This window comes from Amblyomma americanum, chromosome 1 (genome assembly GCF_052857255.1).
Source record: "Amblyomma americanum isolate KBUSLIRL-KWMA chromosome 1, ASM5285725v1, whole genome shotgun sequence".
NCBI lineage: Eukaryota > Metazoa > Arthropoda > Arachnida > Ixodida > Ixodidae > Amblyomma > Amblyomma americanum.
In genome coordinates, this window is record NC_135497.1 from 268,019,441 (window position 1) to 268,046,992 (window position 27,552).

At 46.8% G+C, this 27,552-nt stretch overlaps 1 long non-coding RNA gene across 2 annotated transcripts in view; it reads right to left on the reverse strand.

Annotated features, from left to right (window-relative positions):
* LOC144115049 (uncharacterized) overlaps positions 1-27,552 on the reverse strand; it is a 231,007-nt gene that overhangs the window by 195,997 nt on the left and 7,458 nt on the right. Inside the window, exons 5-6 of one of the 2 annotated variants that reach the window (XR_013311219.1) lie at positions 23,767-23,832; positions 22,477-22,659 (exon numbers count right to left, since the gene is read on the reverse strand). The exons of the other annotated variant lie outside the window; for it this stretch is intronic. This is a non-coding gene — a long non-coding RNA (uncharacterized LOC144115049). Of the gene's footprint in view, positions 1-22,476; positions 22,660-23,766; positions 23,833-27,552 lie in introns of those variants that run through there. 2 annotated transcript variants of the gene reach the window in all.

Consider the following 27,552-nt stretch of genomic DNA (forward strand, 5'->3'; position numbering starts at 1 on the left):
AGACTGCCCTTCTCAGCTGTACAAAAATTTAAATATGAGCAACTTTCTAAATTACCACTTTCGATAATCGGGTAATCGGCTGCAATATCGACAAACACCGAGGACATCGTAGAAGTTGTTCAGCATGATTACAAACGTTCCAGATCTTTCTGATCACGTCTCGCATGGGAAAGTGATAGGTTGACGTGCCAGCGGCTGTATACAAAATAAGGATAAAATAAGGAAGCCTCGTTGTATTATGCACAAAAAGTGGTGGACTTCAATCTGGCTCTATGACGTAGCGACTACACGTACGGGGGGTACTCAAGCCTTTTATTAGTTCTGACTTCTTAGACAAAATCATGAGAGTTTATGTCGATATATTTATTTTTATTGTTCGCGCAACACTTTTTGTCCCGGGAAGAAGCCCCAGGGCACCGTATTCCAGTATGCTGCATCCCGGTGTTCAGCGCAATACTGGGCCCCAAATTAAGTATCGCTAATGAGGCTAACACAGGAGCCAGGTGAGTGAGCATTCTTTAAATATACGCGCTACTTGAGATACCCAACAAATGAGTGATATGCGTGTGTTGTGTATTCCAAGTCGCGCGTGTAGTTGCAGTAACAAACACCGATTGGCGTATTACATCATGCTTCTGAAGGGTAGAAAGAAACAGGAGCCCTCTTAAATATCTGCGGAGAGCGCGCAGCATAGTGAAAGTGGACGATTCCGCGAGTAGAGTGAAAAAGAAACCGTTTGGCCCGCCAACCAGACGAGCTTCAAAAAGAGCGAATTCTCCTTGAGCTTCTCTGACTTGAATTACCTTCAGTATCTGAATTTGCCACTCATGATGGTTTCACACAGACCAAGAGGGTAGAGTGTAACGCGAGCGAGACATCGCATTATTCTATGTCAACAGCGTTCCCTGCAGTGTTTTAGTCTGACTACGTCAGTAGTTTCCCGTCGATGCCGTCATGCGCGAGAAAGGGCTGAGCCCATCATGGCTGGCGAATAATACGCCTGACCGGACACGTTACACAAATTCGCGTGAGGCGCCACTACGAGCCTTGCGGTTTTATGTAATTTTTGCCTTATCCTCTGTTCTCGATAACAATTACATTACTTTGATATGTCCGGACACTAATCTTTCAGCCTGGCTTCTGTTAGCGCTCCCCTTTAGTGTCGCTGCATTGCACAGAGTTTCTGCCTCCTTTAAAGCGTGTTGTGCCTGTAAGACAAGAAAGCACAGCAAAGAAGACAACCTGCGAGCGCGTAAGGGAGATGACGTAAGGGAGAGTGATGAGAGGCAGGAAGCTTAACCAGAAGGTGATTTAAAACAGAAAGAAGAAAGAGAGGGTGGAGTAATGAGTTTTCTCTGCTGCAGTACCTGTGCGATGTGGAAGAAAGTTTCTTGAAAGTTAGTAAGTCTCGGAGCAGTGCAAGTAAAGCTTAAAAGTCGTCAACATTCTGTTGCAAAAAATCATTTTATTTTTCCCAGTCGGCTGTGAAAATTTTGGGCTGCAAGTTCTCCACATATCCATTTAGTCAGGTGACATGTAAAGTGTGCCATAATATTTTCGTTGGCATTGAACACGCCCTGCTGTAGTAGAACTTTCTGGCGGTCTAGTTGGTACATTTCAATTCAATAGCGTGCGCTAACAGGACGAACACAGGAAACTTGGAGAAGACGAAAGAAGCGCTTCTTTCGTCGTCTCCAAGTTTCCTGTGTTCGTCCTGTTAGCGCAAGCTATTCAATTGAAATGAACAGCCCCTTGCCGTTTGGAACATTGTATCTGCTAACTTTGTAATTTCAGTGCCACTTTCTACACTACAAAAAAGGTATTGCTCAAAACTATGACAACTGTCAGAGAATATGAGTTCTTCTGGGCTCAAAAATTTCCTCTGCACAATTCCTGCGTACGCCTTTCAAGAAGGAAAGGACTGGTAATGTCTTTATTTCGTCACACGACCCAAATACTGCTGCATATATCTAAAGACTCATTTTCGAGGCCGCATGAAAACCTTTGGCACGACATAGGAGAGATAGACCGCATGCAGCTAGCCAGTGAAGAATTTCGCACTAGTATAGCGTACTTCGACGCACTTGTGCCTAGCAAAACTGCGACGCGCAAGCGCATCGAGGCACCCTACATTAGGAAGCCGTGGCCTGATCTTTTCAAATGAAATAACTTAGATTTTTCATCAACGAATAGGCCATTTGTTTAGAGATTCCGAATTTTACGATGAAATAAACCAGACTTAAACACAACCTACTTCCTCAGCACAAAGCTCTCGACGATTTTACGCAATTGACACTGCACGAAAGGCCCTTGCTTTTGCCTCATTGCCTTCAATCTCAGGACGAAATTGGGATCAGTGTCGCAGTGAGATGCTAAGAGACAACAAGAAGGAAAAAGAACAAGGAGAATTGGAGGCACAAAATCGGTGAATTCGTGTCGGGCAGGTGCGTAGGTTTCCACGCGCCTCTCTTGTCCACACCTCATCTCCGTTGCCGTGGCGATAGTGCGGTTTGGGCGGGGAATTTATTCTCCTCGGTCGCAGAGAATGCATCTAAATGCCATTCTCAGTTAGCGAAGTTGGCAGAGTGATTGCAGAGCCTAACTGGCATGCGGGTTTATTCCGTACTGCCTTTATGAAGCACTAAAGCGTGCAAATGCCCCAATGTTGGTGACCGTACAGCTCGAGAACCTCGTTGAATAACGAGGCCTTTCGATCCAAGCGCCATCCGATGTCACTTATGTCTATGTACGGCGCGACATTTCCAAGAAAAGCAAATTCAGTGGAACTCCGACATTCTGAATACTTCCGTCCGTGTGTGGGCCGCAATATTTTAATGCAGGCGTAAGGGGAAAAAGAAAGACGCGGGGCCCTGGAAGGGAGTATAGTACTGCACGTGCTAAACAGTCGGAACAAGGCAAATCAGAAACCAGTGCAAAAATTGCGAAATGCACAAAACGCTCCAAATGCAGCCACTGCAGAGTGGGTGGCAGTCGCGATGCTCCAATTACGCTTAAAAAAAGAAGACACTTTTCTATCAAGCATCTCAAGAGGCCGATTTTTCGGTGGTATTAACAAAATTTTACCAGACGCACGATGCCGCCTTCTGTCATTAACGAGGCGTGCTCTAAAAAACAAAAAAACAGCAATTCTGCTGCGCCAAACGTCATTTTCTTCTTTTCTCACTACCACTTCGTAGCTGCAATGGCGGCCGCTTGCATCATGTGCCAGGCTTTTAAGAAGGCAGGTGTTTTACTCGAAGGCAGGACAAAGAGGCGGGAAAAGTTCCATGGGGGAAATAACAAGATTACTTTCAATATTTGCACGAGAAATGTTCTCGTAATGGCAAACTCAATATTCGAATATTCTCATAATCTGAGAAAGCAGTGCTTTACGACGGTCAGTTAACAGGTTGTGCGCACATTTTCCGACGGGAGGAGACTTCTTAGACTCTATGACTACTAAACAAGCAATTGTTCTTTTGGTCACACACTGAAAGTTCAGTTTATAAAAACACTGATAGAACTTAAGCAGTGGATTGGTGGGCCGGGGTAACGGCCACCGCTTCGATCATAACGAAATGCCTTCTGAAATCAGAAAGCTTCGCCAAACCTAGTCGACCCCTTTAATCACCACAGGTACCTTCAGCGCACCTCACAGCTCTGGCATAATGGCAGGCTTTGTTGATGAGTAGACGGAGATAATCACTTGATAAACAGCACAGCTCCCAGGTACAACACTAATATTAAGCGGTTGTCAAACAGGAAAAAGCGTATGTACAAACTTGCAAAACATTGTTCTAACTGCGAACGATGGAATGCTTATAAAACCGCTTCACGTGAATATATTACAGCGCTGGAACAGGCGAAGAACACATTTTTACACGTTACCTTTCCGTCCATGCTATGCGCTGATCCGCGAAAGTTATGGCGCATTATCAACCCGACTGATATCGATAGCATATCTCTTGTTGACAATTCTGGAACTATCATTCGCCCCGAACTGCAAGCTTCTGTGTTAAACGAAGTTCTCACTTCCAATTCTTCTATCACCACCGATCTCCCGCTTCTTAGCGCAGTGTCACTCGATTATACGCCCATTTATCCTGTCACAATAGACCTTGATGGTGTTGCAAAACTGATAAACTCACGAAAAATATCCGCTGCTCCAGGCTGCGACCTTGTTAATGCCAAGTTCCTAAAAAATGCAAGGGTTTATTCTTCCGTCATAATAACGAAATTTTTTCAGCAGTCACTTGACCAGGGTTCGCTACGTGCCGAATGGAAGGTGGGGAAGGTGATTCCACTCCAGAAATCAGGTAACAGGCACTCTCTACTAAACTACCGGCCAATTTCTATCACCAGCATTCCTCGTAAACTTCTTGAACACATCCTGTTTTCTCACCTAGCTAACTTTCCAGAATCCAACTCTTTCTTCTTGCGATTTCAAAACGGATTCCGAAAATCTTATTCATGTAAATCCCAACTTGTATCCTTTACTAACAAGTTGCATGTTATTCTTGATCGTAATTCACTAGCTGACTGCGTGTTCATAGATTTCGCTAAAGCGTTTGATAAAGTATGTCATAGCTTATTTCTATAAAAATTCCAGCAACTTAACCTGGACTCAAAGATTTTAACCTGGCTTGAAGCTTTTCTTGCAAACCGTCAACAGTTCGTTTCCATTAATGACCTCACCTCAGACCCAAGTGTGGTTCACTCCGGCATTCCGCAAGCCTCTGTGCTCGGTCCGCTTCTTTTCCTTATTTACATTAACGACCTACCCTCCTGCATTTCATCTCACATTCACCTATTCACTGACGACCGCGTAATATTCAGGGAAATAACATGCGATGGTGACATACTAATGCTTCAATCCGACCTCGACTCCACCTCAACCTGGTGTAAATCTTGGCTAATGGACCTTAGTGTTAACAAGTGCAAATAGATGCGTGTGTCTTAGGTGACAAATAACTTGCCGTATTATCACCTTAACGGCTTGTCTCTAGACTCTGTACACACTTATAAATACCTCGGTGTTCACATTACTAATGACCTTACCTGGACTGCTCATGTCACACATGTCGTTAAACACGCCAAAAAACACCGTAACTTTGGTAACTTCGCCATAACTTTGGTAAAGCACCTTCATCTCTGAAGCTTTTACTGTACAAAACACTAATTTTACCTAAACTCGAATACGCAGCATCAGTATGGGATCCTTATCACCAGAACTTAACGCACTCGCTTGAGATAATCCAAAATACAGCTGCTCGATTCATTCTCATTAACTACAAAAGAAATGCCACCATAACCAGCATGAAATCTACTCTCGGTCTGCAATCCCTTGCGTCCCGTCGTCCAGCACTTCGTCTTCGCCTTTTTCATAAACTTTTTCCCCATTCTTACCTGCGCGAAGAACTTATTTCACCCTCGCAGTACGGGTCACCACGGATGGATCACGCCCACGAGGATGGAATACCATCCTGCAGAACGAAAACCTAGTTTCATTCATTTTTACCCCAGTCATCCGACGAGTGGAATCACCTTCCCGAACCATTGGCACTAATTAATGATCACCGTTTATTTCAAGATGCATTAGCTAACACTGTATGACTAGCAACCTTCTGTAATATTGTGCTCATATTTCTTTGTTTTGTTGCTTGTATAACCACTCCCCTCAATAATGCCGTATGGCCATGCGGGTATTTTAAATTAATTAATTAATTATTTCACTGCAGCTCATGTCCTTGTCCAGTGTGCATTAGGCGTCATCCTGGGAGACGTCTTTGTTTGTGTCTGTCAGCTTTCGTCTACTGAGGCTGTCGCAAGTATGCGTGGCCAGGCGCGGTCATAACGGCCGTTTTCTCTTCCAAGACGGTGCGACGCGACTCATCTGCGCCCCGTGCATAATAAAAGGTGATGTTGTGATTATTTGTCCAACAGGCACTGGTCTGAACGCGTTCTTGTCGTCGAGGAACTGTCCGCAAACGTTATAATGCGCCTCTGCGGACGGAATGCACGAGAATGCAACAATAATTTATCAGCTGCGCCAGAGACAGAGTTCCTGGCTTACTTATTTTCCTTATTCGCCAGTTATAGTTTTCCCGTTGAATGCAAAGCCTCAGCGTGCATGAGGAAGCCTGTTGCCGCCCTTTTCGAACTAGTAGCCAGGGCTACCACTATCACGCACTGTTGAGCTGATTGGTTGGCATATTCCAAAAGAGAACCCAAAGCTAAACGGGAGGAAGTAAAGAAGCAAGCACTCTCATAAACACTCGACAGGAAACAGAACGCATCTCTCTTTATTTTTTTGCTCCATACCTATATTTGGCTCCTTTACCTAATTCATTTAACCTCCCTGCCTTTCCTCCTCCTCCTTATTTCATTCCGTCAAGCTTTGAGAGCGCCTGTATGGAGAAGAAGGCAGTGTGCTGAGCAGGCTAGTATGCGCTCGACTTCGATAAGCAATAACGTTGCACATATACTGACACAGAGAATGCAGCAAAACGAAGCGCTTCTCGCAACCAACGTTTTTATTCAGAAAAACGCTGCAGAGTTTTGTTTCAGCACACTAAAAGGTAATCAAGGACGGTATTTCAGTGCAATGCTTGAAGTCCACTGCGCTGGAATTCATGTCATGAGTTAATTAAATAAGGCATTAGCTGTCAGGTAAAAAATACCCAATGAAAGTGATTACCCAGAAGACCTGATTATGAGAGCAAGCGAAAAAGTTGTTTAATTGGTGAAATGAAAACCGCACGAGCAGCGACAGAAACGAACGATGCAGATCTGTGAATTTATCATATAATCGTCTCTGGCACGTAACTGAGAAGGTTCCCAGAGAGATATTAGCAACGCCAGGAGAAAACAGCCCAGTTAATGCCCAGTCCCAGAAAAAATGTGTGAGAGTGGCAGGAGTGAAGGAAAAGCGAGCCGTATGATAAAGCATGTTTCGCTGTTTGTTGCTTGAAAAGTCCGAGTCGTGTATAAGGTGCGTTTGTCCTGCGGGATGGTGTATATCGGCCAGACTGGACGGCGTCTGAATGTAAGGTTAAAACAACACCACAATTTCTTGAAAAATGATTATTCTTCCCGCTATTCTTCATGCTTCATGCTTAACTCTGTCGCAAATGATGCAAGCGCTGTTGTGATCTGTTGTTTTCTGAAATAAGTGCTGTTTTCCGCAACCGCAATCAAGTGACGCGGAAGAGGGCACAAGCATTCCGTGTTATCAAAACCAGTGAATCATATATGAGTGATTCATACATCTGCTTGTCTGGGAATGAACTACTTTTTGTTGGAACGTCAGGTGAGATTTGCATGTTAAGGCTTCACGCCAACATGCGCGTGTCGTGTGACTAAACTGTGTCACGCCTTTTGTGTTTCGTTGCCTCATACATCTGTATATATTGAAGCCTTATAAACAACAATGTTAGTCGCAAGTAACGCCTCGAACTGTTGCCTTCTCTCTGTGCGCGTGCGTCCAGCGCAATTATTTCTCGAAGGTGTGAAGAACGCCCACCGTTAGTACGCCACTGACTGCCGGCTTTTCGTCCATCGGTTACACAAGCGGGCTGTGACAAGTGAACGGCCACATCTCATCTCAAGCGTTTCTATTATATTGGTTAGTTGTTTTAAAACCCAAGTTTAAATAGAAATAACAATAAACCAGTCCCCTCAATCGCTACGCAATCTAGGGAGACAATAATTTTAAGTTCAGTTCTTAAGCTTATTTTCTGTTTTTTTTTTCGACGTACACTCTCGTGGCTAAGATAATAGCAGGAGAAGTGGGCGCCGCTAGTCTCTAAACCGCTTGTACCAAAGGGCGCGAGACACCCAGTTCATTTGCCCGCCGCCGCGACTGCCTTCAAATGCAGCTGAAATGGCACGCGTCCACCCACTGATATTCTAATGCGTGCTAAAAACGGCAGCAGAAGTCCAAATAAATTCCGACTATGATAAGCACTTCCTAGCGTAGCCAGGATTTGCGTTTGGGAGTTACGGTTCGAAATTTGAATGCATAATCAGGTCTTTCATTATTGATCTCTGTGTCTTCTTGACACGTGCAGCGCTACACTATCTGGATAATTACGCGGTTCGGTGCGTTCGGAAGTTTCGAAGTGCAACCACTTGCTGATTAATGCACAAACAAAAATTCATGAAAGTATTTTATCTGAAAAGGCATGACTAGACGAGTTGGCATATGTTCACGATTTGTAGCATTGAAAGACATCAGACGAGAAAAACTGCGGCCGACGTGACTGCTGAGCTAAATTAAAATGTTTCGAAACGCGAAAGTAACTCATGCGTGAGCTATCAAGACCAAGCAACTGCAGATAGAATACAACAAAACCAAATGCATAAACGGAGCACCAATAACCAGGCACGAATATTCTTTGAAGGTGGAATACAAGACAACCAGCTTTTGAAGTAATTGCTCGTTAGCAGTTCATACCAGTGTGCTTCTGAAAGCAAATGTTTTACACTCTTAATGGCAATTTCAAGTAAAAAAAATAGAAACACATCGAGTGTTGATTTTGTTCTTTTATTTTGAAAAACTTGTAATGCAGCGTAAAACGGTGCGTCACGAAAAAATTTATTGTTTCGCGAAAACATTCGGTGCGCGCACTTACAAACAATCTGCGTAGCCCCAGAAAAATAGTCACAGTTATTTACACGCAAGAAGTACCAATTTTGACTCCAGTTTGAGTACGGCTCTCGATTAAAAACAGTAGACTCCACAATTCTTGAAGGCTATGTTTTTCAAGCCGGCGTTACTTCGCTCACGCATAAACCACGAACAATATATTTCAAACCTGCCTTTTATTCTGTTGCACTCTGATGACATTTATTTTTGGGGGTCTATCAATGCGCTGCGCAGAATTTTGTCTACGGTAAGCTCGATTCAAGAGCGTCCACTGAAGGCTTGAAGTAAAGTTGTCGTCTGTAATTCTTCGCTGAATTCAGTAGAGCTGATGCAAAATAGATTGTCAATAAAACTTTCGGAAGTATTGTTTCTTGAATTCCCAACCCAGACTACCATATCAATCCTCGTCATTTAGATCTGGGCCAACTTGAATACCTCAAGCATCGTGGGATCGGACCCCGGCGGCGGCGGCGGCCTCATTTGTGTGCAGGTGATGGGAAAAAAGCGACGTGCTGTGCTACGTCAGTACACGTTATAAACCCCAGGTTGCCGATACTGACCCACAGCGCTGCACTACGCCATCTCAAATAGCCCATGTGGAGCTTTTGGACGTTAACCCAACATACCACACCAGGTTAAAAGTTAGGCCCTCCCAACTTGCAATAATAAACACGCATATTTTTAATGGTTTCTCTGCATTCTCATGCGGACGGCTTCTGCTGCGGTGAACGTCGCACAACAGATCAAAATCTAAAAAGCGATTAGTATCCAAAATTACCATACATATCCTTTTGAGCACCACGCTTCATAAAGCGCATGCGATTTCTGGACAATATTTTTAAGCATTGTGTCGCCATCGAGCTTGCTCCACAAAAATTGAGAAACAGCGAATGCCTCGACAGTACCTATCAATTAATATCTTTCGTTTAACTTGGGGCGAAAGAAAATAACCACCTTCAGGGCAATAAATTAGCCTCAAGCAATTACCTTCCAAATTCTTCTAATATTAAGCATTCCGTTCTTTCCCCTTTGTGCCGTATAAGCTGATTAAAAGCCGCTTAGACAGTGGATTTTTCAATTATATTTCAGGAAGGTTTTTATATTATTGCCCCAGGAAGTAACCTAAACCTAAACGCACTTGAACAACGAGGTGCACGCCGAAAATATTTTTAAAAAAAACCTAAGAAGTGACAACAATTCTTTGGCACTACGGCGAACGCTAAATTGCCGTCATGAAATCCCTCAAGCAATTTCAAATTCCCATAAATAAGGGGGCAAAGGTCCACACTGAATGCACCAGCGTTAATCAGAGTTCCTTGTGAGTTTAGACGTCCGCACAACGGCATGCAAACGCGGAGACAAACTTAAACAGCGTGCGGTAATTAAATTTTAAACAAAGCGATTATTTAAATCACAAATGCACTACAAACAGCCTCACCTCACAAATCCTGGAGTACGGAGTAGGCTCGAAATCATCGCGGCCCACAAGTTGCAGCCATGCGCGTAGTCGAGCACCGTCCTTTTTCCCCAACGGACAGCGCATGAAGCGTTTTCCGTAATTTTGCCAGTTGAAACAGCCAACAACGCACCAAGACGGCATCCTCGTATGCTCTTGTGCAGCTGAAATGCTGTGAAGTGGGGCATTTCGTGGTCAATGCGTCGACCACTGACAGCTCTTGCAGCGTCATAGCACTGGGACTACCACAGTTGGCCGACTTAAAACGCATAAGCCACAAAATGGCAGCCCCCATGAAGCAATGGTCGATGCTACCAACTTAGTAATTTGTTGAAGTACAGCACTTGCAGCGTCATAGCACTGGGACTACCACAGTTGGCCGACTTAAAACGCATAAGCCACAAAATGGCAGCCCCCATGAAGCAATGGTCGATGCTACCAACTTAGTAATTTGTTGAAGTACAGCACTTGCAGCGTCATAGCACTGGGACTACCACAGTTGGCCGACTTAAAACGCATAAGCCACAAAATGGCTCGCGTTGGCCACGTGCGGCCTATAAAGAGAAATAGTTTTCCACTGTGTTGTATATATGGTTAGTAGTAAACATGTAGAAAGCGTTCCTGCCGTTTATGCGCTAGGCATTGAATAAAACAAGTTTTGACACTCTGCACTAGCCGGAATGATTTTACTTCGGGACAGTAGTGAGGGGAAGTGCTGGCCTTGTTTCGTCGGAGCAGACATGTGCTCATCGTCTGCTGACATACGTACGTGTCGCGCTGTGCGAAAAGTGGGGACAGCGTCGCGTCCCTCATCTCCTGTCTCGCTTAGCGCTGTTTTTAGCCGCATGACCACGCACCAGCCAGGCCGACTTGTCCTCTTGTTAAGCTGGTCGATTTGGTGAAAAGTTTTGATTTCTAGAATTATTTTCTTTCCTAGCCCTGAAGTCTAGTTTCGTGACGAAAAATTATAGCAAAATATTGAGTACAAATTTATAAATTACGTTTTTTAGAAGTGTGGTCGTCAAAAATTGTGAGGTAATTTCTTTGATTTCAGTGCCGCATTTCTTTGACCAAAGCGAAAGCGAAGATGCCATAAACGAGAGAATAAACTTTAAGGTTCCTTTTGTGACCTCTCACATTTTCTGCGACTGGATCACTCACCTTCGTAATTCGCATGAAAATCAAATGATTTCATTTGTCGCAAACTATTCCTGAGACGTTGAGGAGCGTAATAAATCTCTCGATTTTTTCCCTACACGTGCAGTACTGTGTTAGTTATTTCTTGTAAGAAACGTTTTCATGTAACTATGCACGCATAAGTACTGATCATATAGAAAAAGAACTAATCGCGTCATCGTAATGAACAGGGCTTTATGTACATGCTGGCATAAAAAAACCCCACTATCTACTAAATTATTTGAGACCTGGGGGGACTTGACGACGGTGTTAATTATAATTACCCAGAACTGCACCAGGTATAGCTATAAATAAAGGGAATTAGTGAAACTAGCGTAGGAATTTCATATTTGCACCAAGTTTAGTTACATATCGCATGCATGAGTAACGAAAACACATTTAATTGCCGCGTCCCCTCTTAATCTCGATCGCCACGTGTCTGTTAGTAGCACGCCTTCGGCTCCTTCTTTCCAAACAAGCTTCGCGATCATGTACTACCTCATGAAACATGACACATGCATGATGCAAAGTAAAAGCATATGGCGTTTAGCACACTTAAGGTACGCTATTCTAAGCACACCAACGCGACCGCGCAAGATTGACACAACTTACCAGACTTCTTTCTACTCGAATGAAATAATTACGTCGTCATATCAAGAAACAGTTTCAAGTAAATATTGAATGTCATAAAACGCGCCATTAAAACATGGTGTGCTATTAACAAAAAAACGCATTACTTGGGGGCGAGTGAACCTGTCGGCGCCCCGTGCACTCCGGCTCAAGGTGATAAGTACGTGTGCAGCTGCATATGTCTTTTTTTTCCTTGAGCAATTATCAGCCTACTATCCTGAAGTTCAGGTGAATGAACGCAGTAACTTGCAAGTTATTAAGTGCATTGAGTGGCAGTGACTATCGACTCCCAGACTTCGCGCTTTACTGCCGTGGCCCAATGCCTGTTAGCCAGTTTCTGAATGCGGCATTTATGCGCGAGAAACCTATCGAGGCTAATTTAATATTTTTTATGCTTCTACGCGGATCCAGCAGTGACGCAGCTGGTCAATACATGCTGCTTCTGCAGTGCACAGGCTTGAAGCAGCCGCCGGTATAGCTGGGGCACGGTCGAGGACACACGCCAAAAAGACTGGAAAACCTCTTAAGTGAGAAAATAAAGCCGAAAATTACGGACCGGTGTCAGACAGCCCACCTGGGACCTGGACCTGGGGGTCCCTGGCCGCCGGCAAAAGCACGTCAAGCGACCTCCTCGGCGCTGTGCGCCATATCAACGCCGACACAGAACATCACCGCCAGCTGAACTCCATGCTGCACTGATGGCAGCAGCGCCAGCGACGGGTCCAGCGGCCCCTGTAGTTGCGGCTACAGACCAGGCCCCGCCAAACAAGAGACTGCGCGACGGCAGAGCCAGCAACGAGCCTCTGACCGACCATCCAGAGGACATGGACCAAGCATCATTTACAGTTGTTTCGTACAAGAAAAAGAGAGCTACCGGTGTTCCTGTAGTTTTCAGGCCCACTGAGGAAGGAGGAAGCCTATGGAAAGCCAACCCCAACATTGTGGCTTCGCCGGTTGTAGCATCGGCTCAAGAAAAAGTCCTCAGCCATCGCATTCACAAGGATGGGAGCCTGATGGTTACAGTATCGACGCTGCCCGCCGCCAACCGTCTGCTCACGGTAACTAAGCTGGCTGGAGTGGCTGTAGAGGCCAGAGTCCCATACTCTTACATGGCAAGCTATGGCAAAATACAAGATGTACCTGCCACCTACAAAGACGAAGATCTGCAGGAATATCTACGCGACCAAGGTGTCCTCTCAGCAAGGAGGCTAACCGCCTACACTCCTGAGGATGGTGGAAAGATAAAAGCGGTACGCCGTCGCACAGTTATATTGGAATTCGCAAAAGATGCGCCGCTACCAAAACGCGTAACGCTGCGGTTCTGTAGTTACCCTGTAACTGAATACGTCGGAGCAGCAACTCAGTGCTATAAATGTCAGAGGCATGGCCACATATCAAGGCACTGTAACGGCCCCGTGCGCTGCAAAGTGTGTGCTGGCCCCCACTCGCACAAAGAATGCACTTCGAGAGCGCAACCTAAATGCGCTAACTGCGGTGGCCCACACCCTGCTTCCTATGGAGGGTGTTATAAAAAGAAAGCAGCCACAGTTGCTCGCACGGCAGAGCAAACAAGGGAAACCCCCTAAGCGCCATGAACCACCACCTAACCCCGACGTGGTTTTCACGACTACGGCAGCTCTTTCCGAGAATCAGTCAACACAGCGTGGCAGAGCAGCTGACAAGACCTACGCAGATGCGGTAAAAAAGAAGCGTGGGAAGTCCGTTGGTCCTCCTTCATCAAAGCTACTGCAACGCACTACACAAGACCCGACAAACAGCGTCGCTTGCTCTGACCCCAGGGCGCCACAACATGACAAGAAGATCAGCGGCAGGCAGCAAACCGGAAGCTCTGAACAAGATGTCACATGCCTACTGATTCCGATGCTGTTTGCAGCCATCAAGGCTCTTATCCGTGCAAACCCCTCGTCAGGAAGAGTCCCAGAAGTAGAAGCTGTCCTTGCAATGGAACCGTTGGTGTCGGTCTCCTACGCTCCGCAGGGGCGCAATACCACACTTTAGTAATCATGGCTTCCACAGCGAGAACTTCACCGCAGCTGACAATCCACAACATCTTTCGTACATGCACCATTTTCCAGTGGAACGCTCGCGGGCTACGCTCTAAACTCTCAGATTTACGACAGCTCGTGCGAGCGTACCGCTTCCCCTTCATAGTCATCTGTGAATCACGCGTCGAGGAAACTTTCCGACTCAATGGATACTATTTCCATCATTCACAACGACCGGATAACGTCAGCAGATTGCTGATAGGCTTTCGCAAGGATATCCCGGCCTCACCGGTTGATGTCCCGCCTCACAGCGACAATGAATACGTATGCGCTGTCACAGTTATTGCCGGACAACAGTACACTCTGATTGGAGTATATCTTGAGCCAGGCACGCCATTTGATGCTTTGAGACTTGAAGACTTGATAGCAAGGACGCCCTCTCCGCATATTATTTGCGGAGACTTCAATGCTCATAATGAAATTTGGGGCAGTTCACATACATGTGCCCGAGGTGCCAAGCTTGCAAAACTTCTCTCCAAGCATTCAGTTCAGCCATTAAATGACGGCAGCATCACCTACCTCCGAGGCCCGACGACTACCAGCAGTATCGACATGACATTTGTCACAAGTTCATTCGCCCACAACTTTGGCTGGTGCACTGATTTGGAGACACGTGAAAGCGACCATTACCCAATCCTCATATCGGCTTTCCATGCGCAGAGGAACCCAAAGAAATTTCTTATAAAATCTACAGACTGGGACGCATACAAGGACGCTATAAGCAGAGGAGTTACTGCGGCAACTCGCAATGAGGAATTAGCATCGACGATTGCGTATTGCCTGAGGGCGAGTACACAACTTACAGCTAAAAATGATAACCTACCTTCAAATGATGACACATTCCAAAGGCTTTGCGCTATACGCAGGCGAGCTGATAGGAAAGCTCTGCGCACAAAAAGCCTCGATGACCTACGTGCATGCCGACGGGCACAACGTCACATTCGACGCTACATGGATAAACTCAGTCGCCAAAAGTGGCGTGACTTTTGTTCTACGCTGGATGTGCGCAAACCAGTAACCAATATTTGGCGGGTAGTTAGAGGTATGCGCACGCCACTTCAACAACTCCACCCCTTCGCTGCACTCTCCCTTCACGAACAAAAATCTATAAAAGAAGTCTCAGAAGAATACTGCAAGCTGCTGTCGGCAGGGTCAGGGCATTCGACACTCTCCGCAGATGGTCAAACAGGCATCCCAAAGGCGGCAGTGCCAGCGTTAGACCTGCCTTTCACAATGGAAGAACTATCCACAGCTATCGCGGAGACTAACAGGCACACGTCTCCGGGTCATGATGAGGTGACCTATGACGCCATTGCAAAGCTACCCTACACCTCCCGTCTTCGACTCCTGGAGTATTACAATTCTTCCTGGATGGCTGGTGCGGTCCCCACGGAATGGAAGGTGGCAAAAATCGTGCCCGTTTTGAAACCCTGTAAGCAGCCAACAAGCTACGCATCATTCCGGCCCATTGCCCTACTGAGCTGCGTAGGTAAGCTCATGGAGCGCATGATCTGCAAGCGCATAACTTGGTTCCTAGAAAGCCGAAATGAGTTCCCCCAAGAAATGAACGGGTTCCGTCAAAACAGGTCTGCGACTGACAATATCATCGCCCTCGTCTCATCAATTGAGGAGTACCTTCATGCTGGGTACATCCCAACAGCCGTTTTCCTAGACATCAAGGCCGCTTTTGACTCCGTCTTTCACCATGCAATTCTCGCAGCCTTTGGCAGTCTTGGCCTTGGAGGAAGGCTATACAAGTGGATTGGGCATTATTTAAAAGAACGACAAATTTTTATTACCACTCCAAACGGTCCAACACGCTTTCACGCAGTGGAGAGGGGCGTACCACAGGGAGCGGTGCTTAGCCCTCTCCTGTTCAATATTGTCCTTATTCACATCAGAAGACACCTTCCGCGAGGGGTCCGCATAACAATTTATGCTGATGATATTTGCATCTGGACCGCGTCACGTTCGCGCTATATTACCCAGCAACGTCTTCAGAGAGCACTATTGCACATTTCGATGTACCTGGCTTCCAGAGGTCTTCGTCTCTCGCCAGAAAAGAGTGTTGCAATGGCGTTTACAAGAAAAACGATGACCCGATATCCGGCTGCTCCTAGGCGGACGATCGCTGCCATATGTACGATCTCAGCGATTTCTGGGTGTTGTAATCGACTCTAATCTGTCATGGTCACCTCAGATCAAAAAACTCCGTGCGAGGATTACTGCAGCATCGCAAGTGCTCAGGTTCATGGCGGGAACAAGGTGGGGTAGCAACTGCCGATCAATGCTTCTGCTTGAAAAAGCCTACGTTGAAGGAACCTTGCGCTACTGTCTACCAGTGCTTCAAAGATTATCTACATCAAGCAATAAGACTCTCAATGCCGCACGGAACAACTGCCTGCGAATATGTCTTGGCCTCCCCAAGGGTTCCTCTGCATCAGGAACAGTAGCGGAGGCAGGATGTCTCCCACTAGAGGTAATTGCCGCCCAGGAAACTATGCGTACCCATCTCCGCCATGTCCTGCAAGGGAAGAAGCACTTCCTACACCGTGTCCACCTAACTCACAGAAACTCTAGCTTTGGCCAGGCAGTGCAGCTCCTGCCCTTTCCTACTATTAATCAGCCTCAGAAACTACTACCTCTGGCCTTTCCTCCATGGACACTCTCTCCTCTAAAGGTGAAGAAGTCTGTTCCAGGTGTGAATGCAAAGAGCCGCATGCCACAGGCAGCACTTCTGCAAGCTACTCTCGCCTACTTAATCGAAGAATATACGCAGCACACCCATATCTTCACCGATGGTTCAACTACTAAAGAAACTTCTTGTGGCCTTTATGTGCCCTCAACAGGCCATGCCCTTTCTTACCGGCTGCAGCGGAGGACCTCCTCTACAACAGCTGAGCTTCACGGCATTAAGAAAGCTGTTTCTTACATCCTGCGCCGAACCGCCGGCCGTTGGGTTATCTTCACCGATTCAAAAGCATCTCTGCAGATCCTGGCCAACCTGCTGAAGAAAACGAATCACCAGCCAGTTTCCCTGGACATTGGGTATATCCATCATTTAGCTATTGCCGCAGGCCACTGCATAACATTTCAGTGGGTACCTGCTCACTGTGGCATTATGGCTAATGAAAAAGCAGATGAAGCGGCCCGTAAGGGCCATCAACATCACAGATACATTCTAAGTTTTCTCACGAAATCTGATGCGTCCCAAATGGCTAAAAGTTTTGCGTACGAAGAAACGTATCGGCTTTGGAGTTTGCCGACACATCAGTACCAATTTCTTCACTCAATCGACCCACATCTTAGATCAAGACTCTCACCCAGACTTCCTCGACAACTCGAAACACTTTATCACCGACTTCGTCTGAATGCTGCATATACAAATGGCCTGCGATACCGTTTTGGACAAATGAACAGTGCGCATTGTGACAACTGTGCTTCGATAGAAACTGTGGAACATATCCTGCTTGAGTGCCCTGCGTATGCTAACGAGCGTGCGTACTATGAACATTGCATGCAGAAGCTCTGCCCAGTGCCCCTAACAATGGACAAAGTTTTAGGCCCCTTAGCCTGCTTCAGGCAACAGAGACTTGCAATGAACTTTCTTTTTACATATTTAAAAGCCATTGGACATCTCGATAAGCTCTAAATTCACTTGCAGGTTACCTTCATGCATTCTTCTTGCAGTGAACTTCGTCAGCCCATTCGTCGGACTATGCACTCCATCATTCCATAGGTTACATCAATACTCGCCACTGCATCCTTAGTACCCATTTCATGGCTGCATTTTATTTTCGTTTTTTTTTCCACCTCTTCCACGCTGCTCTCCTTCAGTCTTTATCTCCCAAATTCCCCTCCCTACGCAGAGTAGCATGCCAGCGATATTGAAACGCCGGCTAAATTCTCTGTTTCTTCATTAAAGAGTCTCTCTCTCTCTGGGGCACGGTAGGCACGGGCAAGCGGAACCTCCCTATTGAAAAATCTCGTATATATGTGTTAAATGTGTCTCATATATACGCAATTATTGGATATGTGTCCACATATATGGTCGTATGAATACGTGCTCGTATGGCATACGCGTTCTCTCCACGTATGGCAAAACACATATATACGGGTGATACGTGCCTCATATATACGCTATTGGATACGTGTCTCCCCGGTCCCTCGTATATACGAGGGCCACGTAACCTTCGTACAGATACGAGGGCCTCGACATGGGGATACAATCAACACCCTCTAAATACTTTCTTCAGGCCTCTCCAGGCCCTCCTTTCCACACGCGCTACGTCACGCCAAGTGTCCGGTCAGGCTGCTCACCAAGCGCGGCTCCGCTCCGCTCGGTTGTCTCCCTCGATGTGCTCGCGCTTGCCCGGGCAAGCACAGACACGAACGCAGTCTTGCAGTGAGCGTCTAGCTGCTGCTTGAGTCTTTCAGCCTGGCGTTGGGTGCATTTCCGTTCGCTCCTCGCACGGCTGTGTCTGTTTCGTGTGGCCGTTTCTTGTGTGGCGTGCGTACCTGTGCTAGCGCACGAATGGGAAACTGATTGCCTGCCGTGTAGCGAGTGCAACTTCGTGAAACATGGGCCGGTGCTGTGTTCCCGGGTGCCGCGGGAACTACCAGAATGGTCCCAAAGTACGTGTTTATTGCTTCCCAAGAGACGAAGTACGAAGAAAAGCCTGGTTGCGAGCCATTCCACGGAAGGATTTCACACCTACAGAGCATTCGAGGGTAAGACTCTGAAATATTGCTTAATAGGCGCTGGTAATTATCTTAGTTGTGAGCTGTCGCTCCCGGAAAGGCATGCTGTCTTTGTAGGCAATGATATCACTTCTTACACTTATGTATGAATTGTCCAGGAAGCATTTAGTTCTGTGGATGTGCATAAGGCTTGTGTAAAAGCTGTGTAAATATGTAAAAGCTGTTCACTATTCAGACTCTTTTTACTTAGTGTTTTAGGCAATGGAGAGTCATGGCGAATGGCCTTGCTTCATTTTCTCGTGCAGGTGTGTGAACTGCACTTCCACGCAGGCGACTTCATTACGACGTTGTCACACCAAGATGAACTGACAGGGAAAATAATAGAGGTGAAGCGTGACAGGCTACAGTTGAAGATTGATGCTGCGCCTTCTGTTTTTCCAAACTGCCCAAAATACTTGTCCTCAACGCCTGGACGGAGTGAATCGCCAGAGACGAAAAAAGCAAGAAGGGAAAACGCTGCTTTGCAGGAGGCTATGAGGAAGTCACTTCAGTCTAATGAGCTTGAACAGAAAAGAAACAAAGTTTCATCTTACGAGGAGTTCAAATCTAAGTTGCCTGGAATCTGCAACACGAAATTCTGGACCGTTTCTGTCGATGAGCAGTGCGTTAGGTTCCTTCTCATCGAGAATGATCCTTCACCTAATGTGAAATGCGCCTTGGTAGTTCTCCCTGATCTGTCACTTTCTGTTTTCTTGAATGGAGTGAAGCTTCTGTCGCTTCCTTCAGGCAGGATTCTGCCAGCTCAAGTATGCGACACCTCCAGCCTGTCCTTGCTGCTAGAAGAACTCGAGATAGGCTTGCATAATATACCTGAGGTGACGAAAGAGTCGAAACATACTAAAGTATTGCAGTTTGTCGGTTCACTGCTTGCAGACCTCATTGAGGACAGTGATACGACGAAAGAACAGTCTTCTTTGCTGAAATTTCTGGTTGAGCAGATAGAGCTTCTCCTCGCGAAACAGCATGTGTATAGCGCAGAGCTGCTGGTATTCGCCAGTATTTTGAATTCAATTTCTCCTCACGCATATCACTTCACAAGAGCTGCATCAAGAATCATTCTGCCCCATCCTTCCACACTGCGCCGTGTTTGCTCAAATTACAAAGCTGACCCTCTTGTGGAGCAAAATCAACCGCACTGTCTCTCCTACATCCGAGAACGAGTCAAATCAATGAAAGACCACGAGAAGACAGTGACCCTGATGATCGATGAGATCCACATAAAACCATACTTCGACTACAAAGGGGGCACAATAGTAGGATCGTCGGTTCATTCAACGGAACCAGCAACAACAGCCCATGTGTTCATGGTACAATCACTCCTTTCTGCAAACAAGGACGTCATTCACATATTACCTGTGAGCAAACTGAGCGCAGAAATTTTGCACGAGCATGCTAAGAACATAATCATTAATGTTGAGAAAATGGGGCTCAAAATTATCGCTGTGATAACGGACAACAATGCTCTGAACCGCAAGATGATGTCGTTATTTGCTACAAGTCCTCAGGTGAGCATTGTCTATCCCCATCCAGCCGATAACGCTCGCCCTCTTTTCTACGTGGTCGATCCTGTGCATCTCTTGAAGTGCATTAGGAACAATTGGATTAACCAGAAAAACCCTGGAACATGCCTCTATTTCCCTGAAATGGACTTGAGTGGAGCAATGCCCGAAGGGCCTCCTCGTATGAAAGCTGCTTCTTTCGCAGCTGTGCGGCAGCTTTATTCTTCAGAGAAGACGTCGCTTGTGAAGGCTGCTTACAGACTGAACGCAAAAGCCGTGAATCCAACCTCAATGGAGCGGCAAAATGTAAAGCTCGCTCTCGACGTCATTAATCAGTTTGTTTCAAATGCCCTCAGGACACATGGTTCCGCGTTCAAGATTCCTCAAGCTGAGTCGACTGCTCTTTTCATTGACGTTATCCTCACATGGTGGCAAATAGTCAATGTTAAGACCCCTTGCAAAGGCCAGAGGCTAAGGGACAGCATGCAAGACCCTGTAAGGTCTGTTGATGACACACAGTTAGCTTTCCTGAGCGGCGTTGTGGACTGGTTGGACGCTTGGGCAAGAATAAACATCACCAGTGGCTCGCTGACGAAAGAGACTCACAGTGCTTTGCGACTGACATGCTATTCTCTGGTAGAACTCTCGCGCTACTGCTTAGAAGAACTTCACTTCAAGTACGTACTGCTGGGCAAATTTCAGACGGATGCGCTAGAAGACCGGTTCGGCCGTTACCGCCAGCTGGCAGGATCACAGTACCACATTTCCGTGCGTCAGCTCTACGAATGTGAGAAGAAGCTTCGTCTTCAAAAACTTTTGACATTTCCACGCGAGGAAACAGAGTTTGAAGACGTAAGTGAGGATCTTGTCCCATGCAACTTTTCTGTGGCTGTCAGCGACGACGATATTACACACGCCCACTCTGACATGGATGCTATTGTCTACATTGCAGGATACGCTGCTCATGCTGCTTTAAAGAAGCTTTCATGTTCTGCTTGCTTCAGCACATTGGTGATTGAAAATCGAGAGATCGAAGCGGAAAATACTGCCATGATAGCTAACCTGTCGAGAGGAGGGCTGAAGTTTCCCCAGCCATGCACAGTTCACATGGTACTGATGACTAAACTAGTTGCAGAGAAGTTGTCTTTTGGAGCAACCGCGGAAGATTTTCTCTCCTGTAGAAATCAACGTGGTGTCGTGATTTCACAGACGATTTCCCTCCTGGACGAACACGACATTGAGACATGTGAAAATGGCCACACTGCACAAACTCTCCTGCGCTTGGTAGTACGCGTTGCAACCAACGTTGTTCTAAACAACTTTTGCAAACTAAGAAATGATGCCATACAAGACAATGCGCAGCAGAAGGCCGCAGCCCGGAAAGCAGCAACGCTTAAGAAGAAGTAAGTTTTATTCCCAAGCAATAAAAATGCTTTGCGCACACTTCATTGCTGGTGTCTCGTCGTTTTTTATTGTAAGGGTCAGATTAGCTGTACAAATACTCAACAGCGCAACATTATTGTGAGTGTCATTATTGCTGTGTGTGAAAGCTTTAAGCAAAACACAATACAGAATAAAACTAACACAATGCGCAGTAGACGGTGTTTTTTTTTTCAATGTTCACGAACTTCTACTTTAACAACTAGATATACGCATGTGCGGTCTGTGCGGATGGATTTTACCGCACGGCAGACATCATGTACGTGATAGAACCTAATAATTAGATGATTAATTGAAATTAACTAATCAATTTTTTATTATAATGACCAATAATGCGAAATTGGCGGCCGTATGCTAAATTGTTTATTATAAAAAACTGTATTAGCAGCTCGAACTTTCTTGACAATAAGGTGTTCTGCAATAAAAAAAATATATAAAGCAGATAAAATGATAGCCTAAGGCGCGCACAAACTAGCGAATTTCTTTTCTGCAGCAACGACAAAAATGAAAATGAAGGAATCACTTATAAGGCAGCTACGTACGGCAGTACCCGAATAGTGCAGACGGGCGCGGCGCGCTGAAATCGCGGAGCGCGGGGCCTGCACGGTCCCTTGGCGTGACGTCACGCGGCCGGTGGAGAGGCCTTAGCATTGAGAGGGTGTTGATACAATGGCCTTGCAACACGTACTCTGGTGTACAGTTAATACCTCTGAATATGTAGGCTACCTGAATGAACTTGCAACCCTTCAGTGCAGCAAATGCTGCATCCCAGCAGTAAATACCAGGCTGCAGTCAATGAAATAATTTTTCTTGCTGCCTTTATTTTATCATTTTTATCTGACTACAGCCATTGACTACAGGGGCAGGTGCAGGCGATGATTACTTGATGTCCCTCAGTATGTCCGCCAGGTAGCAATTCAACTGCTCTGCGCATTTTCTCATCCTCGGCAGCTTGTGCAGCTTTGATGTATGCATCAAATGCATCTGAAAGAGTATGAATCATGACAAAATTGAAGACATGCAGGTGCTGTAAAATAAAGGTATTTAAGTCATGCACACTTAAATAAACAAATGCCTTTGTCAGTCAGGAAATGTACCTAAATAAAAGAGGCTTACTGCCCACAGCTGCTAGTTTTTCTGAGCTCATCCGAGGCTTCTGCATGCCACCAGCCTTAAGCGATTGCCGGCATACTGAGCCGGTGATGCTCCTTCCCTGAATGCTCTTTCCCCTAAGGCTCTTCGGGGAAGGAGCATCACCAGGAAGGAGCGTTACTTTTGTGGGGAACCCCACAAAAGTTTTGTGGCGTCCTTGCAAAACAGAAAGTCTCGACCTTGGGAAAGAAGCCAGCGCCACCGCTCTGCACTGACAATTTCCGCTCCCGAGGTGGATCTGCAATAAAACAGCTGCACATATGCTTTGTATAAAGCCCTATAACAGATTGGGGAGAGAGTTAATATTTGCCACATTAAAACTGCTAAAATCCTATTCCTCAGGACTCCTATATGTAACATTACGAAACTGGCAGTTTTCCTTGCAAACGCTACTAATGATAAAACATGACACATCGCTCTCTTCTTTGGAGTGAGCAGCACGATGGGCCACCAGGTCACGTTTATGTGCAATCATATAAGCTGCCTTTGACAACATAGATGAGCCTTTTTATCTTTACTTCAGGCTCCACTGCACCCTGGCAACAGTAATGCTGCCAAATATTCGGAAACACAGAACGAACAGATGAAAGATTATGAATATTTAAAACACAGCAATTAAATCTTAGCACAAGAGGCTGTGCTAATTAGAACATGAAAGGTGAAAGGTTGTGGTCATGGCTTAGTGATCTATGAGTTCAATAATGCAAAGCTGCCCTGAGCTGTCACAGGTTCAAATTGTGCCTGGGGCTCCTGCGCAGGCAATTTTTTTCCGCTCCACGCCATTTGGATGGAAAATTCCACGTGTCCGAGATGTGTGCACTGATCCTCAGCCCTATACGTTTCCACAGTTTCTAGATTGTTTGCCTGCAGTTACCAAGAACGAGAGCTAAGAACATTTCAAGCTTACAAACTAGTTCTAAATATGAGAAGCCATCGTACCTGGCCATTGACCTCAGCAAGAACACCTGGATTCCATGGTGCAGCAGGACCCATGCTAGTGGAAGCCTGGAAAGTGTGCAAAGTGTTCGCATTTGCAACAAGAGTAATGTACAGTGTCGGTGAAGTCTTAAGGCCAAAGGCTTTTCACTTCAGCCGCATAACAGAGCCATTACAGCAATATTAAAGACCAAGTGACCTTGAAGTGCTAGCAGGTTTCTTCTTGCGATACAGAAGCTTCCTGCTTGACTACAGTTTTGAATGATCCGCTACATGAATTATTCTAGGAACATTGATTTCACTGCAGCTTAATGCTGTAGCCTTAACAATTTGACCTAGACTGTACATGGTACATTAAAGGGACAGTGAGGAGAACTCAATCAAATTTCTTTTGTAAGCAAAATCTGATAGTTCAGCATTTCATGGCTTTGTTGCCGCTTGTCCGAGAGCGAAAGATGCATTTATTTCAAAGAAATTTGCATTCGAAGTTGAAAAAGTTTTTCCCGCCACTCCCATTCAAACTCGGGAACTCTTATGACATCACGCCGCACTCTTATGACGTTACAGGACGCAGTGACAAGAAACATGACGTAAACGCAGACTCCGTGATTTCTCGCGGCTAGCGGTGCGGTCTAGCAGCAGCCAAAATGAGAGCTACCGCCGCCACACGTTGAAGGCATCTATCGGGGGTCGCTACCATTGCTTCGTTTATGTTTGCTCCGTGATTTCTCGCGGCTAGCGGTGCGGTCTAGCAGCAGCCAAAATGAAAGCTACCGCCGCCACACGTTGAAGGCATCTATCGGGGGTCGCTACCATTGCTTCGTTTATGTTTGCACCAGCATTGCTTCGTTTATGTTTGCCAGCGTTACGATGGATCCCGTTCCCGAGCCCGATGACAAAGTTCTCGCACAACTCCGGCCTGCATTTCAGCGACCTCTGCCCCACAGAACGTGCGATACCTTTGAGGGAGCACGGTTAGTTAGGCGCTGGCGGGTCATTCCCCCTTCCGCCATGAGCAGCCGTTGCAAATTAAATATCATAACCCCAGTGCGGGGAGTCGCGAGGGGCCAGGACAAGGTCAGTGTGTCGCGCCCATCGGAGGCTGGCCGGGGCTTTGGGGTCAACAGATTGTGATTCCTTGAACGGCGCGGTTGCACGGTGCAGAAGACTGCGTCCAGGTCTCCCACGGTTGCAAGGGCGAGGTTATTTATTTTTTGCCACAAAAACGGATGGGTACTCAAGGGCGCTCGCATTTAAAGTAGGCGGCTTGAAAGTAAGGCCGACGCTTCAACGGCTTCTCCGCATTTCCGGAGGTACAGGGTCCACTGGATCGGGTTCTCTCGCCCACTTGCATGTACCTTCAGATGTGTACTGTGAATGGATTAAATTAGCCGAGAGTTCGAAAAGAACAGCACCGCTTAACGACCGAAGCTATTGAATGATGTCACAACGCGCACCTCGCCGCGGAACCGTATCAGTCTGGTCTGGCTGGCACAGCTGGCGCACTCGGCGCGAAATAGAGACATGCTCTAAGTCTCCGCCAATGTGGTCAGAGTGCGCCTAAGCTGCCGAACGCGTCACCGGTCAAGCGCAGTTGGAGTATAGAGGGTCTCGCTTTGGCCGACGTGACGGTGTGCAGTGCACGCGCATGCGTTACGCCAGGCTATAAACGCGCATTAAAGGGACACTGAGGAGAAATTGAGGTTGCCTTGTATCGATAGAATACAAGCTCCTGATCACAAAAACGCAACTCTTACAGAAAACAAAGCTCTTGTAAGGTAGAAAATAGCAAGGACCAAAACACAGGTATCGCCGCCACAGGGCAATCTCGCAAGTACAAGCGTGATGACGTCATAGGACAAGAGACGCCACCTTGGAGGAATGTTCCTTTTTACATGGAAGCTGCTAAATCTCTGAGGCTGACAAAAGAAGGTTGCGCGGTTCAATATTGAAGTAAGTTTTGTTTTAAAACCGATAGCGCACTTTTATCACACCAGGAACACAGACAAAAGACAACCTCAATGTTGGAAGCAAAGAAAACCAATGCTTGGGGGCGCCACAGGCAGCCACGAGAGTTTCGATTTGTTATGGCGCTTCGCGTCTATGAGCTTTGCGTGCCCCGAGGTTTTGTTTTTGACGCACCTCTATTTACAAGTGCCGAACAGCAGAGGAACTCCATGTGCCGCTTCAAGTGCTAGTTAACCTTTGAAGGCGCCTGTTAAGGCTGGTCAAATGATCGCCACGGTCGATGAAAAACTATCATGGCACGATGGTCGGTGATCGTACAAGGCAGTTAGCAGTATAAAGAGCACTTGTGTCGTCGTACGCTCGCTTGGCAAAACATTCCCGGCTGTGCCAGTCAACTTCAAACTACTTAACAGAAATCATTTATTAGGGACGGGAGACAAGGTACAAGGCAGTTAAAAAAAATTGATGGCCTAGCTGTGTTAGGCCAGGATATACGTAGCGAAAGCGCGGAGACTTCTGCATCGGAAGAGTGCAATCACTAGACGCGCCTTTATTCATGGTTAAATCTTGAGCCGTCGTGGCGGAGTGGTAGAGTCTCCGCCTAAAACTACAAAGGCCCTTGTTCGATTCTGAGCCTCGGCACAGGTTTTTTTTTTTTCAGTGAGTGGGCGGGGGGTTTCAGTGGCTACCATAAGTGCCGCCACTGAATACGTTGGTTAGCTGTTAAGCGCAGGCTCTGTTAAGGTGCGTTTACACTCCGGAGTAATGCGAGCGCGCGCTGCATGGCGACGTCACATCGGCCAAACCGAGACCCTCTATGCTCCAACTGTGCTTGACCGCCAACGCGTTCGGCAGTTTCGGCGCACTCTGACCGCACTGGCGGAGACTTTAAGCATGTCTCTATTTTGCGGAGGGTGCGCCAGCCACCGCCGGCCCGGCCAGACCGATTCAGCTCTGCGGCGAGGTACGTGTTGTGACGTCATTCAATAGCTTTGGCAGTTGGACGCAGCTGTTGTTTTCGAGCTCTCGGCTAATTTAATCCATTCACAGTACACATCTGAAGGTACATGCAAGTGGGCGAGAGAGCCCGATCCAGTAGACCCCGTACCGCCGGAAAGGCGCGGAAGCCGATGAAGCGTGGGCTTTACATTCAAGCCGCCAACTTTAAACGCAAGCGCCCTTGAGTATCCATCCGTTTTTTTGGCAAAAATAAAATAAATAACCTGGCCCTTGCAACCGTGGGAGACCTTGATGCCGCCTGCTGCACCGTGCAACCGCGCCGTTCAAGGAATGGCAATCCGTTCGCCCCTAAGCCCCGGCCAGCCTCCAATGGGCGCGACTCACCGACCTTGTCCTGGCCCCTTGTGACTCCCCGCACTGGGGTTATGATATGATTTGCAACGGCTGCTCATGGCGGAAGGGGGAAACAACCCGCCGGCACCTAACCTAACCGTGCTCCCTCAAAAGCATCGCACGCTCTGTGGGGCTGAGGTCGCTGAAATGCAGGCCGGAGTTTTTGCGAGAACTTCGTCGTCAGGTTCGGGAACGGGATCGATCATAACGCCGACAAGACGCCGGTGCAAACGTAAACGAAGCGACAGTAGCGACCCCCGATAGATGCCTTCAACGTGCGGCGGCAGTAGCTTTCATTTCGGCTGCTAGACCACACTGCTAGCCGCGAGAAATCACGTCTGCGCGTACGTTACGTTTCACGTCACTGCGTCCTGTAGCGTCATAAGAGTGCGCCGTGATGTCATAAAGTTCCCGAGTTTGAATCGGAGTGGCGAGAAAAACTTTTTCAACTTTGAATCCAAATTTCTT